We start from the raw sequence: 9375 nt of genomic DNA on the forward strand, positions 1-9375 counted from the left end.
TGTTAGTTAGCAGGTTAGCGGAGGCAAAGCTTTTCCCTTTGTTTACATCATAGCTATTATAGCAACTACATAAAGCTTTTAATTGGAACTGTTAATAGAAAACACAACTACAAATTATAAGACATACTTACATTAGTGATCCATAAACAACAGATTGTCCCGACAAAATGGGAATTGCTACGTTTTTTCAGGAAAAGCTTTTGTGCGCATAGCCTGCATTGTACTCTCTTCTGGAATCTGCTCTCTTGCTCTCAGACAAACTCTGAGGTTATAATGTTAAAATATGTTATAAAATGTTATAATTCTGTTAAATAAAATGGTAACACTTTACAATAAGGTTCATTAGTTAATATTAGTTAACTACTTTAGTTAACATGAACTAAGAATAAACAATACTTCATCAGCATTTATTAACCTTAGTCAGTGTTAATTTCAACATTTACTAATACATTATTAACATGAACAAACAATGAATAGCTGTATTTTTATTAACTTACAAAGATTAACTAATACAGTAACAAATGTATTGCTCATTGTTAGTTCATGTTAGTTAATACGTTAACTAATGAACCTTATTGTGAAGTTTTAACAATCAAATATCTTCCTTTGGAGTGGACTTTTGAGCTTTGTAACCTAGCAGATCTTTTTTTTTTATGCTCGATCAGCAACATTATACTAACTAAAGTTGAAAAAGTGAAAAAGCATAATAGGACCCCTTTTATACTGTGTGTCATTACTTGGGTGATCCACAGCTGTCTTTTAGTTTTGTGATAGTTTTTTTAGTCCCTTGTATGTCCTCAGCAGTTTAACTGACAACTGTTCTTCAGAAAAATATTTGAGGTCCTGCAAACTCTTTAGTTTTCCAGCATCTTCTGCACATTTGAGTTCTTCCAACAAAGACAATGATTTTGAGATCCATCTTTTCAAACTAAGGACAATTGAGGGACTCATACACAACTCTTACAAAATATGCAAACAGTCACTGATGCTTAAGAAGCCAACACAAAGCAGTAAGAAATTAAAACTTTTGGAACACAATGACCGGGCTAAATTGTTATATATTTCTGTTTTTCTTTTCTGGGAAATATTCTATATTACTATTTATGTAAATCATCTGGGCACATTTAAACAAAATAAGAAAAATTCAAAAAAATCTTTTCAAAAGTTTACATCCCCAGCTCTTAATGGGCTATTTGTGTTTGTCTTCTTGAGCATCAGTGAATTTTTGCAGCTTGTACTTAGTGTTTGCAAATAATAGCCTACTGATACCATATGTATGCAGAAATATTGTACCAGAGTTGAGATGATATATGATGTGATGGTGGTGGTGGATCCATAGACCAGCTGGGCTCTGGTGAGTCTGATGATTTCTTTTCAGCATTTATACGTGGTGGAGGATCCATAGACCAGCCACTCTTCATAGACACACAGCTGGGCTCTGGTGAGTCTGATGATTTCTTTTCAGCATTTATACGTGGTGGAGGATCCATAGACCAGTCACTCTTCATAGACACACAGCTGGGCTCTGGTGAGTCTGATGATTTCATTTCAGCATTTATACGTGGTGGAGGATCCATAGACCAGTCACTCTTCATAGACACACAGCTGGGCTCTGGTGAGTCTGATGATTTCATTTCAGCATTTATACGTGGTGGAGGATCCATAGACCAGTCACTCTTCATAGACACACAGCTGGGCTCTGGTGAGTCTGATGATTCCTGCTGGACTGAACTGTAAGAGAGGAGTCTAACATTTAAACTGTAACATTTGGCTCACCTCTAAATTATTTAATTTAAATAAACACATTATATACAACAACCTGTGACAGAAATCCCCTCAACCATTAAACTGACCTCTAGTAAGAACCACTTAAATCTGTAAACACTCATTTAATTATTTATTTAGGGCCCAAACATACAGAGACACAAAAATGTCACTAAATCAGACACTTATAGCACATTAGCAAAACGAATGAATAAACATACACTTCCACTTCCAAGAGACATTTAAACATTTATTTGTGTGAAGATATGCCTTCCAATCTATATTTAATATGGAGATAGCAAACTAATATAAATGACAAGATTTTCCAATTGCAGGCAAAAAACATACTGTACATTACATTACATTATAAGTTCTGCTGTTATTATATCTGTACCTGTGGATATTTCCGTGATGGAAAGACAGAGACAAGTCAAAGATGATCTCAGCTATTTCTGAATCTGATAATCTTGATGATCGTCTGTGAATAGAATAACAGAAGAGTGAAGGTCATTATAATGGACACCAGTTCACCTGTTCTCCACCATCAGCACTAGCTGTTCCCAGATATGAACCAAGATGTCACAGTTTTAATTCATGTTTGTTCATTTTAGATTTAAAACACACATACCTATAAACATAAACATTTACTGTAAATATCAATTTTCACTATTATATAAATATGGAATAATGAAAAGGACCACTTGCTTCTCATTATGTCCACATTAACATCTTTTTCAATAACTTAATGTTCCAGAGTTAATTATTCTGCATATAGCATACAGTTGCAGCATAACATTATAACATTTTACAAGTCTTTGTTCCTGAAGAGATTATAAAACTATACAATTATACTATAATAAAAAAACAGAATATCTTTATACTTAACTTCACTGTGCCATTTTACTGATGTATCAATGTTTACTATTAAATTCTTTAATAAGAGTACCTGGTTTCTTCATCACTGTATATCTGAGTTTCATCCATATTGGAGCAGGATAGGTGGATCTTCCACCTTCACCAAAACACTGACTTACAAAACTAAACCAACACAGAGTCACAATAATAATAATCAGTGTTATTTTAGACAATTAGTTGAGTATTTCTCTTTTTGTAAATATTATGGAATTTTGAAAGTGTTAATGTAAACGTGTAAAATCTGAAAAATATGGTCAACGAAAGCATTTGTTTTATATCAAAGCAATGACCAATTGATCCACAGATTAACCCTAAGACTCTGCTGTTGTGCTGACAGTCTGAAGAGTTTGAAAATATCTACTAGTACTGAGAAATACATCTAACTAATTGCTTATAATAATAAAAAAACAAGCACTGTAAACTGCATATGGAAGGACTGTACTGTAGATGGAAGGGGTTTTCAAAATCTTAATTTCTTAACGTCTAGCCTAACTTGTGTAGGGACACAGGATGACATAAATCCTAATATTTGAAAAATCGTATATGAACTGAAGTCATAAAGTAAAAAAAATACTGAATTAGCCATGTTAAAGTTACTTATTAATTGTAATTGTAACAACACCAGCTGTCCACCAATTCCTGTTCCTGGTACAGTACCTTATTTTTCATATTTTCCAAATAATCAACCATAACCATAAGTTAGTTGTTTTGTGTTCACCCTGTTACTTGAATCGACTTGGTATGACCAAATTTGGGGCGGGTGTTATGCAAGTCCCTTTTGAAACAGCCTCACCCTCATTTATAAATAACTGCAGCTGTGGGAATGAAGACTGTTAGCCATTAGAAAGTATTAATGAGTTTCTGACTATAATTACTTTGCTACCATGATTATTTTCAATTGTATGTAAGTAAAATATTAATTTAATTTTTAACTTAAATAATTTTATCATTTGAGGATTTAATCGTGGTGAGCAACTAAACAAGCAGAAAATCACAGTATACTGATGAAGAATAAAAGTGGTTTAGTGATTAAAAATGCAATGTTTAACAGTAGCCTACATTACCTGCTGAGGTGGTGGCATAGAAAAAAACGGTTGTAGTTCTTGTTGTTAATGTAGCTATTCTGCTAGTTGAATTGATGGTGTGAAACTTTGGTATAACGTTAAGTCTATGATAATAATTTTGAGGTAAACTTAACAGCTTGAAATATAGGAAAAAGGCATTGCGAAAATCATATAACCATTACAAAAATAATCTTACAGCAAATGCAGAAATAAACAACTGAAAATAGTAGGCCCCTATGTAGTTTTACTTTTTGCGGCCTTTGAATAAAAAAAGCTTAAAAATAAAAATAGAAGGTAGGCCTATATATAGGCTAACCCACTCTACACAAACACGTAAGTATGTAAAAACCCAAAGCTAAAATGGACAATGATTAAGATTACGTGCAGTATGATTCGATAAGAGGTCTAGGCCTCGTTCGCCGTCGACCAAGGGCTGTAATGTAACCGAGCTCGATTTTGTACGGTGAAGAATCACCCCAGTTTACCAGTAGGTAGTTCCAAAATACGTACTAACCCTTCAAGAATGATTTTGTGACTAATGAAGTGATTGGTACTTACTCTTGTCTTTATTCTTTATTGATAATATGACGCAGATCTTTTTTCGTAGGCTACAAAATGGCGCCGAGTCCCAATAAAGATAACTTTCACTTTCGATTTGGACTGTGGCCAAATCATAACAACAGTGGAATAAACCATTGCAAAGGGGTGCCTTCACAAAGAAATCTGACTGTCCTTGTTTGCCATAGGGAAATAACTAAACTAAATAACTAAGAAAAATTAATATCTAAACGTTGTTTTGATTATTTCTAAGAGCTTGTATCACATTTATGTTTGGAATTATTCACATTACAAAACTTACGTAGCTCCACCACAGTGCCGATCCATATAGGCTAAACTAGTGCAATTATTAAAATATTCCTTACTATAATCCTTACATTGAATTTTAATATTTGTGTATATTTTTATTGGCTTGTTTTGATGTCGGATGAACTGTTCAATTATGTGTTCAAATTACAGTAGTATTAATGACTTGTTATAGCCAGATGAGGGCGTTGTTTCAAATAAAGTTTTAAGTGTTTTTTTACAGACTCAAGTGAGAAACGTTCAATGTGACACATAACATTTAAAAGTAATTCTTGATTAACAATACAGTCTGTTTTTAATTATATATTTTTACTTGTAAAGATCTGCATACATGTATTTAATGTATTAATGCTGTTTGTATGTATTATATTAATGTTCTTGGCAGATACAGTGTTTTTGCAGGGCATTCTGTTGTGTAAATGGCAGTAAATGCAGTAGCCTATGTATACAAAGTAAATTTAAATATTGCTGAATTTACTGTGTGTACACTCTTTGCCCTTACAAAAATAAGTAGGCTATACTTCAAGTTCATTTAGGCCTATACATAAGTTCAAGTTCCCTGTACTACTAGTATACTACTGTAATATATTTCAATACTACTTGGGAGTAAATTGGCCCATTTTGTAGTGCATAAAAATATACATTAACCCCCAGTTTCACAGACAGGCTTAAACATAGTCCCAGACCAAAATTTATTTTTAAACTGTTTTCACGGAAAGCAACTTGCACTGATATCTTAAAATTTGTTAGTGCCATTGTTTTGTCTCAAGATGCACATCAGTAATGTTTTTTTGCTAAGGCATGTTTTAATAAGCTACTTAAAAGCCCTAATAAAACTAAGGCCTTATGGTTTAATCTAAGCCCTGTCTGTGAAACCAGGCTTAAAGGTATACTGATAGTTTACTACACTGTAAAAACTAAAGGTGCCTCAAATATCCTGTTGGATACTCAACGAACTTAAAAATGTAATTTAAGTGCCTCAAAGCTCTTTCTCCTATAGTAGGGTTCCTGGAGGATCACTGACAATCTTTGAGGTTCTTGCTGGAACTGATGGGATCCTTTAAGCACTTTGTATTCAGTTCAGAGGTTCTGGAGTCACCTTTTCACTACCATGAGACCTCGAAGTGCTTTGGGGGAAACTAGAGGAACTTGAATGCTATAAAAGGGTTATTGTAAGATCTTTTAACATTTAAGTGGTTCCTGGAAGATCTCTTATGTTAAAGCCAGCATCTGGAGGAACCCAATGGTTCTGTGAGGCCAGAATAAGATTATTATCCTATTATTGTTATAGGCTACTTAAGTTTAAAATAATAATAATAATAATATATTTCATAATTTATACTTCTGATTCAGTATACTTACATTTATTTAGTATAGACCTATTTTATTGATTAATTTAAATCTTAACTACCATAAATAGTAAGTAGCCTAATAATAATAATGATATGAAGAAGAAGAAGCAGGAGGAGACGAAGAATAAGAAGAAGCAGGTGGAGAAGAAGAAAAACAAGAAGCAAGAGGAGAAGCAGCAGGAGGAGAACAGTTTTATTCTGTCTCGAAACTGCCTCTGCTGTCATCAGTGAACCTCGCGCTGCTCGCGCGCAACACAGCTCAGCTGATCGTCATCGGATTTGAAAGTAACGGCTCCTTTCACCAAAGCTTCAGCTGTTTGTTCGGCTCTCCGTTACAAGGTTTGTAAACTCGCCAAAGAAATATAAATACAGAGTCTACTCACTATATATTCAAACACATACAAACTAATTTTATTTTATTTTTCTTTATCGTTTTTACAGTGTTTACCACTCGTTTATTGCACAGTATGTGGTATGAAGGTTTTTAGTCGCGAATCTCGCGACGCTAACTAATCTAATGAACTAGCTAACGTTAAAGATCAAATGGAAATCATTGACTTATTGTCTTAGATTGTTTTAGTCATTCACTTCAATGTATTATGTACAAATGTGTCTTCAAATTGCTGATATAACTAATTGATAGCTGATTCCTGCTGTCATTGGCTTTTGTTATGAATAACACAAGTGGATAGGCCTAGCTATAGTTAACGTTAGTTTGGTCTGTTTTTGTTTATTTACTACAGGTAATTTACCCTGATTCTTTAAAATACCATTTTCAAGACCTTTACTGACTAATAAATATTATGTTGTGAATGGATATAATAAGCTTTGTTCTTTTGTTTCCCCAGAACAACCACTGCATTTCTAAAATCATCTGAACATTTCAGAGGCAACATTGAATTACAGTAAGTTACCTGCACCACATGCAAGTACTTTATTACTATGAACTCTTCTGTGTGAATTTGTTTTGTTTGACAGTGTACTTGTGTATTTTAATCAGTTATTCTCTGAAAATATTCCTTGATGCTCTCAAATCTCATTCATGTTACTCAGAAAACTTTTCTGGGACATTTTTGGAGCTTAACAGAACATTTAACCATTTTTACATAAATTGTTGCATTGAATTGAACTAGACAAGTGTACATAAGAATGTTTTCATTAATGATTTACACAATTTTGTTCTGCTTGTCTCATGCAGTGAAATTGAATGATTACTGGGATCATTATGCCCGAGATCTGCGTTTGGGTCCACAGACAGAAAGTCAAACAGGTTAGTAATGTCACAAGGCTAAGGAAATTATTTTAAGTTCACAACTATCACTTTAATAACTTTGCTAATAGTAATTTTGGTTCTTTGCAGGGACCTCTGTAAGCTGAAATACAAGTTTGAACAAGAATAAAAAATCCTCCTGTAGACCTGAAAATCATTGAAGTGCCTGGACCATCCACCAGAAAAGAGGAAAAACAAATGGAAAATTAAGCTGCTGCACCTTTTTGACTTTTTTTTAGTCGTGAAGTACCTCACATGTCCCTTGTGAAGATTTTATTATTGATTGCATTTTATGTTGCAGCGAGTAAAGGTGCGGTCACATTTGTGAAATTCGTGAAATTACACGGGCAAAAAAGTCCATTGACCATTGTCAGCAGTGTAGCGACGTAATGTATGAAGCACAGCTCACACAGGAGTCACTTTCCAGCAGCTTTCTGTTGGTCTAATCCAGCCAATTCCAGTGACCAACTTGGTCCCATAGTGACATTTTTGACCACACATAAAATTGCTGATTGTGTGGATTCTTATTGAAATGACTGGAATTCACCAGTGAAAATTCAATGAACAACAGATAATTATACTGCACCTTAACTATCTATCTTGTTTCTAGTGAGAATACTCAACAACCATTTATGAGTCCTGTTGATTCAAGTCACACATTTAAGCTTTTCAAAAGCCCTATGGCTTTTCATTACAGTCTCCAGTCTCACAGCATCACAGACTTCAATATTTTACGATTCAAAATAGCTTAATAACTAACCATCTGAGATTTCGGTATAGAGATAAAAGTTAGGATGATAATTTTCAGGAATTTTACAGCACAATGAGTGTATATTAGCACCGTTTGATGTTTGTTTTTGGCATCTGATAGAGCTTTTGGATTTGGAAACAGTGACATCAGAGTTAACAAGCTTAACACAACTTAACTTTAGTAAAGATGCACTTTTTTAATATTTTTTTTACATGCAACATATGTGTTTCCATGCATTTTGTTGAGATGTCTTTTCTTGTATAGCCTATTGTATATACACGGTTTATTATTCATGTTGCTTATGTATTATACTATTTGTTTGTGTATTCTATTCATTGATATTCATCTATTACTAGCTTCTTTTCCCAAGTGTATGGAAGTGTATGTATTAAAATGGATCTAAAATATGTAATAAACAATTCTTATTTTGTATTTGGTTCAGTTTGTATATTATAATAATAGAATGGTATAAAAATGAATGGTAACCATAGTAACAACATTAAATAATAATGAATAAATACAAATTGGTTCCTGGAGGCACCCAAAACGGTTCTACACAGTGCCTAATATAGGAGTTCCTCAGGAAACCTGGGTGGTTCCTCAGAGAACCGCCCCTTTTAAAAGGGTTCCTAGAGGATCTACAGACGGTTCCGCCGGTGTGGCAAAGTGAAGAACCCCAAAAGGTTCCTCCAGGCACCTTTTCTTACAGTGTAGTGTGGCGGGAGGAGCTTACGACAGACACAGTGGGAGTGGTGTCAAGCCTCAGAGAGGCATTTATTAAATTAAATAAACATAAAATGACCAAAAATGGGGAAATAAAGTGTTAAAATAAAAGGGGATCTGGTGTCCTCGTTGTGTCAGGGAATTGTGAAGGATGGGTAGAGAAGAGATGGGATGGGGCTGCCCAGGCAAGGGGGCGGTGTCCGGCGGTCGCTGTAACGGTCACTTTGTGTTTTATGGCAATCTGTGTTCAAATGAGAACTGCGCATGTGCGTAGAGTGTCCGTTAGTATTTGACAAGTGAGGAGAGGAGATAACCGCTCTGCCGACTCTTTGTATTCTTTATTTTATTTCCTTTTATATTGTGACCAGAGTTGGATGTTTGTTTGTATACTTTTACTCACTCGATCCCCATGTATGCGGACGAGTGCGAAGTTTAAGTACTTTTATTAAACGCGGGGAAAATACGCCACCTCTCGTCTCTCGTGCATCTCTTTTATTCCGACTCCTATTGGTTTTCTCTGGGCAACATCCTAACTTTTGCGTGACATCGCACGCACTTCTCTTCCTTCTTGGTCTGAGCTAGCTTGCAGAGAACGGCTGTCAGTTGAGTTTCAGTTTATAAATTAAGCTTCAGATTGTGTTTGTGTGCGTCAGTGACCACAAGTAGGCTAAG

At 34.5% G+C, this 9375-nt stretch overlaps 1 long non-coding RNA gene and 1 pseudogene across 2 annotated transcripts in view; one reads left to right on the plus strand and one right to left on the minus strand.

The window, feature by feature from the left end:
• The window catches only part of LOC143715723 (uncharacterized), a 78383-nt pseudogene extending 73991 nt beyond the window's left edge, over positions 1-4392 (minus strand). The window contains exons 1-4 of the transcript XR_013195877.1: positions 4302-4392; positions 2711-2802; positions 2159-2242; positions 1294-1731 (exon numbers count right to left, since the gene is read on the minus strand). The product of XR_013195877.1 is annotated as an uncharacterized LOC143715723 (transcript). The remainder of the gene's footprint in view (positions 1-1293; positions 1732-2158; positions 2243-2710; positions 2803-4301) is intronic.
• A 984-nt stretch (positions 4393-5376) lies between these two features.
• On the plus strand, positions 5377-9171 carry LOC143715368 (uncharacterized). The gene is made up of 3 exons (XR_013195730.1): positions 5377-6298; positions 6808-7229; positions 7320-9171. It is a non-coding gene; the product is annotated as an uncharacterized LOC143715368 (long non-coding RNA).
• The last annotated feature ends 204 nt before the right edge of the window (positions 9172-9375 follow it).

This window comes from Siphateles boraxobius, unplaced genomic scaffold, assembly GCF_051911475.1.
Source record: "Siphateles boraxobius isolate OS27281-9 unplaced genomic scaffold, OSU_SipBor_1 6, whole genome shotgun sequence".
Taxonomy (NCBI): domain Eukaryota; kingdom Metazoa; phylum Chordata; class Actinopteri; order Cypriniformes; family Leuciscidae; genus Siphateles; species Siphateles boraxobius.